Source organism: Acomys minous (assembly GCF_964271855.1).
Source record: "Acomys minous genome assembly, chromosome: 6".
NCBI lineage: Eukaryota > Metazoa > Chordata > Mammalia > Rodentia > Muridae > Acomys > Acomys minous.
Window position 1 is genome coordinate 88,884,877 of NC_140487.1, and position 6,074 is coordinate 88,890,950.

Here is a 6,074-nt window from a genome sequence, read left to right on the forward strand (position 1 = left end):
CTTTCCTTTCTTCCTTCCCTTCTTCTTCTCCTCTTCCTCTTCCTCTTCCTCCTCCTCCTCCTCCTCCTCCTCCTTCTTCTTCTTCTTCTTCTTCTTCTTCTCTCTCTCTCTCTCTCTCTCTCTCTCTCTGTCTCTCTTTTTCTCTTTCTTCTTTTGTTTCAGGTTACTCTTGGCCTTCTGAGTGTTGAAATTAAAGGCATACACCACCTTTGACCAGCGATGATGATGATGATGATGATGATGATGATGATGATGATGTGGGGGAGGGGTGGCAAGAGTTTCAAACGCTCAAGGCTTACCTGGGCTAGAGGACGAGTTCAAGGCCGGCCAGTCTAGTATACACTGTCTCAAAATGAAATATAAAACACGGGGCATGGTGGTGAACAGCAGGCTTAGTACTTTGGAGGCAGGGGCAGGGTACATTGTGAGTTTGGGTCCAGATAACCGGCTAGGACAGTCTGGGCTGCGGAATAAGAGCCTATCTGAACAAGCAAATGCTAAAAGGGGGAGGGGGAGGCTGATGCATCTCACTGGTAGAATGCTTGCCTAGCATGGGAGACCCTCAGTTTAATCTTCAGTACTTGGGGAAAAGGTGTGGCAAATTTTTTTTTGTGGGCAGCCAATCATTGTTGAAATCAATAGACACTAGTAAAATCCCTTTCGAGCCGAGCATGGTGGCACACACCTTTAATGCCAGCACTAGGGAGGCAGAGGCAGGTGGATCGTTGTGAGTTTGAGGTGAGCCTGGCCTACAAAATGAGTCCAGGACAGCCAAGGCTACACAGAGAAACCCTGTCTTGAAAAACCAAAAATAAAAACAAACTCTTTGGAATGTAGAAATCTTTATTGAGTCATACGAATGTTTTCATTCCCTCTCCAGATGGGGTTTCTCTGGGTAGGCCTGACTGTCCTGGACTCACTTTGTAGACCAGGCTGGACTTGAGCTCACATCGATCTGCCTGCCTCTGCCTCCCGAGTGCTGGAATTAAAGGCGTGCGCCACCACTGCCAGGCTGAATGTTTTCGTTCTTTTTTTTAATATTTATTTATTTTTATGTGTATGAGTGCTCTATCTGCATGTACATCTGCAGGCCAGAAGAGGGTATCAGATCACATTATAGGTGGTTGTGAACCACCATGTGGTTGCTGGGAATTGAACTCAGAATCTCTAGAAGAACAGACAGTGTTCTTAACCACTGAGCCATCTCTCCAGCCCATGTTTTCATTCTTTTTTTTTTTCAAGACAGGGTTTCTCTGTGTAGCCTTGACTCATGTTTTCATTCTTAACAGGCTATTCAAATAAATTATTTAGAAGGAAACATCAATAATTAAAATCCATTATTCATTTTACTGAAAAAAAAACTTGATATAAAAACTTCCAACAATTCCAGAATGTTAAACTTAAAATCTAGCATATCCAGTTGGTGCTATTATACAGTAATTATTTTAGAATGTGCATTGCTTTAAAATGAAAATATAACAATTAGTGCAGTGGAAAGGACACTAACACACTAACACATGTTCACTGTGGGGTAGCAATGTTAGCTTTATTTGCTTGTAAAGTTCGTGAAAGGAAAACCAGTTGTGTCAGAGAGATAAAGTCAAAGTATTTTTGCTTTTCATTAAAAATTTTTCTTTTATGTTTTCACAAGAAATGTTTTTATAATTAAGAGAGAACGGAAATGAAAAAAAAAAAAGACCCCTCAAGCTTAAAGCTGACAAAAATCATAGTGGCTTTGCCTCCCAGACCCCTTAGATGAGGAGGCGAACTGAACTGTTCGGCCAAACATCTGAAAGCCCCGGAACAGCCCTGCTTTGATGTCGGGTAGACTAAACAACCAGCTGTTCCACTGAAGTTTTCCATTCGCATCTGAAAGGCTGACATTATGTCGCTATAGCCTGGGTGTACAGCCCGTGTCAGTTTCCCTTCTCCAGGAGTTGCTAGCGTGGCCCCACACAGCTGGCCTGGCCTCTTTCATGGTGCTCACAAACGCCACCTCTAATTTGTCCTGAGCCTTAAGTGTACCTAACTCTTTGATTTCGTTCTCAACCTTCTTAATACTGCAGCCCTGTAATACAGTTCCTCACGTGTGGTGACTCCCAACATTATTTTTGCTACTACTTCATAAATGTAATTTTACTACTGCTGTCAGTCATAATGTAATATCTGTTTTCCTATGGTGACCTCTGTGAAAGGGTCATTTAAGCCTGAAAGGGGTCCTGATCCACATGTTGAGAACCACTGATCCAGAGTATAAAGACTAAGCTTAAATCTTTTGTACTGTGGCGTGGTTTCTACTGACTGTTTTCTTCTCTCACAAAGTCTTCATACTGTAGATGCTAGGGACATATTCCTTACTGTAAGACACCATGGTTCCAGGCTAGAGAGATGGCTCAGCGGTTAAGAGCACCGCCTGCTCTTCCAGAGGTCCTGAGTTCAATTCCCAGCAACCACATGGCGGCTTTCAACCACTGTAATATGGTCTGATGCCCTCTTCTGCAGATAAAGGACTCATATGCAATAAATAAATACATAAGAAAAAAAAATACACCATGGTTATCACTGTCTCTGGGGGATTTCGTTGTTATCATTCTTTGAGCTCATGGCCAGCCTGATCTATAGAGTGAGTTCCAGGACACCCAGTGCCACACAGAGAAACCCTGTCTCAAAAAAAAAAAAAAAAAGATGTAAAGCTGGCAGACATATTGGGTATGCCTTTAATCCCAGCACGCCAGTGAAAGAGCAAGCAGATCTCTGTGAGTTTGAGACCACCGGATACACAGTGAATTCTTGGCTGGTCAGAGCTACATTTTGTAACACTTTCTCATTTATTTATTTATTTTTTAATTAATTAATTTATTTTAAAACTTTATTTTTGCAAAACCAGTCAAGAAATGTTGTAAGGAAAAAGTGTAAAAGTTATCTTTGTATATTTGGGAACTTCAGCAAGCAAGTTTGAAAAAATGACTTAAAACAGTTGAATCTGCCCTGTGGTGGTGGCGGTGCACGCTTTTAATCCCAGCACTTGGGAGGCAGAGGCAGGTGGATGTTGTGTGTTTGAGGCCAGCCTGGTCTACAAAGTCTAGGACAGCCAAGGCTACACAGAGAAACTCGGTCTTGAAAAGCCAAAACCAACCAATCAACCAACCAACCAACCAACCAACCAAACAAACAAAAATAGTTAAATCAAAGGCAGTATCCAGCAATGTGTATTTTAAAACAATAATGTCCTTCCTTAAGCAACATTCCCTTTTCCCCCCTAATAGCTACAACATGATACAGTACGCAACAGCTCACTTTAAAGTGCTAGAATCAGAGCAAGGACCGCCATAAGCCGTCCACTTACATTTCCTTACAATGCCTTGTTGTCACTTGATGAATCAAGCTTTCGTGTAGCACTACATTCACCAGAAACACCTCATACTTCGGCTTTAAGATCCTTGTCCCTCCAGTTCTGATGCTGTGACATCTGAGCCTTTTTTTTTTTTTTTTTGAGACAGAGTTTCTCTATGTAGCCTTAGCTTCCTGGACTCCCCTTGTAGACCAGGCTGGCCTCGAACTCACGGTTATCGACCTGCCTCTGCCTCCCAAGTGCTGGGATTAAAGGCGTGTGCCACCACACCTGGTAACACCTGATTCTTCATCATTGCAAATATTTTCAGCCCTCTGCCATATCTGCATGATGTTACCTTCAGACACTGAGCAAATGACCCGAGGTTCACTGGGGTTCCAACCGGAGTCTGATGATGTCTTGGCAAGTATGCCCTTCATGAATACACAGGCGGTCTGGAGGCCTATCTTCTGTGTCTTCCAATTGTTCGCCTCCAATTTTGCTTAAATCCCACACATTCAGGCGGTGATCAGTACCACTTGAAGGCAGAATAGTTTCATTATGTGGAGACCAGTGTACCTGAAAATTTTCATCCTTGTGCGATTCAAAGGTATGAAATATTAGTTTTAGATTACAAAGTTCCCATAAAGCTACCGTCTTATCTGCAGAGCCAGTTGCTAGAAATGAAGTCGCTGTAGGGATTGAAGGAGAGGCAGTTGACCTCAGTCAGCAGTGTGTCCACCCACCAAATGGCTTGGCTTAGAAGTGGTATTGAATCTGGTGCCCCTTATCTTAAGTCTCCGGTCATCAGCAACAGATCCGAACAAGGGCTCTTGCAGCAGATGCCAGGCCACGTCCTCTACAACAGCCGAGTGGCCAGTAAAGATTGCTTTAGCATCCACAATTTTGCCTGCCTTTGGTCCTGCATTTATATCCCGTAGGCAGACAGTATGGTCATCAGATGCACTCAGCAGATGTCCACTCAAATTAGAACTCTAGAAAAGAAAGACCCAAGCTTCCTTTTGGTCACCTCTTAATCTAAGATCAGGATTGCATTCTTTACTTGGATCTGGTTTGGGAGGGTATTTTATACAGTCAAAAACTCAATACACCAGAAGATGGTGTTTTTTTTTTTTTTATTGTTGTTTTGTTTTGTTTTGTTTTTGAGACAGGGTTTCTCTGTCCTGGACTTGCTTTGTAGACCAGGCTGGCCTCGAACTCGCAGAGATCCTCCTGCCTCTGCTTCCCAAATGCTGGGATAACAGGCGAGCGCCACTGAGCCCCGGCAGAAGATGGTGTTTTTGTGGCAATGATGTGAGGATTCCATGGCATATAACGAGCACGGTTTACTTCTCCTTCATGATTAATCTTAATTTCATTTTTTTCCCCTTACAGAACCAAAGCCACCAAATTCTCCCTTGCCACTGTCACAATGGGAAGCATCAAACTGTGCTTCATCACTGGGAATATGAACCGAGCAACCACCAGATGACTCTGCTCGTCAGATGTGTGAGTGCCCAGCACAAGCCACTGAACGGTAAACCTGGGCCACTGAATGGTAAGCCGGGGCCACTGAACGGTAAGCCGGGGCCACTGAACAGTAAGCGGGGGCCATTGAACAGTAAGCCGGGGCCACTGAACGGTAAGCCGGGGCCACTGAACGGTAAGCCGGGGCCACTGAACAGTAAGCCGGGGCCACTGAAGAGTATGGGTCATAACCAGGCCATACTGAAACGGTGTATTCTTCCAGATTTTATGTTCTTCTGATGACACGCTCCTCCACAGTATCTTTACACATCTCTTTACTCGCCATCTTGCACGGCAGGCAGTTCGCCTCCTCCCCCGCCTTTGCCGCCTCAGACTTCTCTCACTAGCCAAGAGCAGCCAAGGTGCCCCTGCCTTTTCCAGGCCCGTCACCCCTAGCTTGGAAAGCCTGAGCTCGGTTTGGCTGTCTGGGTGCTGCCTTCTCTCCTGCCTCCTCCCAGCTTGCAGATACTGAAGTCTGAGATGCTCTTGAAACTCTCTCTTAAAAAAAAAAAAAAAAGGACGTAATATTAATTGTTTAGAGGATGGTTAAATGCTTGTATTGAATCCTCATCACCAGTTGCTGTCTTATAGATGTGAACTAGCATTCACTTAATCAGTCTTTTGTATTATTCTGCATCATGCACTGCAAGTAAAAAACAAGGCCTCAACATATATGAGTTTTGTGTAGTATTTCTAAACAACACACTCTGAAGGTCTAGGCGTATGGCAAGCAAGGGCACCTGCCTTAGAACCTAACAGCCTGGGTTTGATCCTGGGACCCACACGGGAGTGGGAGAGATGGGCTCCTCACATGTTCTTTCTGTCCTTCATGTGTGTGCCACATAATCACAGTCAACTTCAAAAAACACGCCAAACTTTTTTGGTGGTGGTGGTGGTGGTGGTGGTGGTGTTTCTCAATACTGGGTTTCTCTGTGTAGCCTTGGCTGCCCTGGACTCACTTTGTAGACCAGGCTGGCCTTGAACTCACAGAGATCCAGCCTGCCTCTGTCTCCTGAGTGCTTGGATTAAAGGCATGCACCACTACTGTCCAGCTTTTAAACAAACGTAACAACAACACCACCCACAAAAATTGACTGGCTGGAGGGGGGCAGTGGGACACACCTTTAATCCCAGCACTTAGGAAGCAGAGAAGTAGGTGGATCGCTGTGAGTTCGAGGCCAGCCTGGTCTACAGAGCTAGCTGCAGGATAGCCAGA

General features: G+C 44.5%; 1 pseudogene across 1 annotated transcript; it reads right to left on the minus strand.

Moving 5' to 3' along the window:
* Positions 1 to 3,373: 3,373 nt before the first annotated feature.
* LOC311600415 (histone-binding protein RBBP7-like) lies at positions 3,374 to 5,144 on the minus strand (annotated as a pseudogene). The gene is made up of 4 exons: positions 4,989 to 5,144; positions 4,608 to 4,874; positions 3,633 to 4,433; positions 3,374 to 3,469 (listed from the first exon to the last, which is right to left on the minus strand). The product of its transcript is annotated as a histone-binding protein RBBP7-like (transcript).
* Between the last annotated feature and the right edge of the window lie 930 nt (positions 5,145 to 6,074).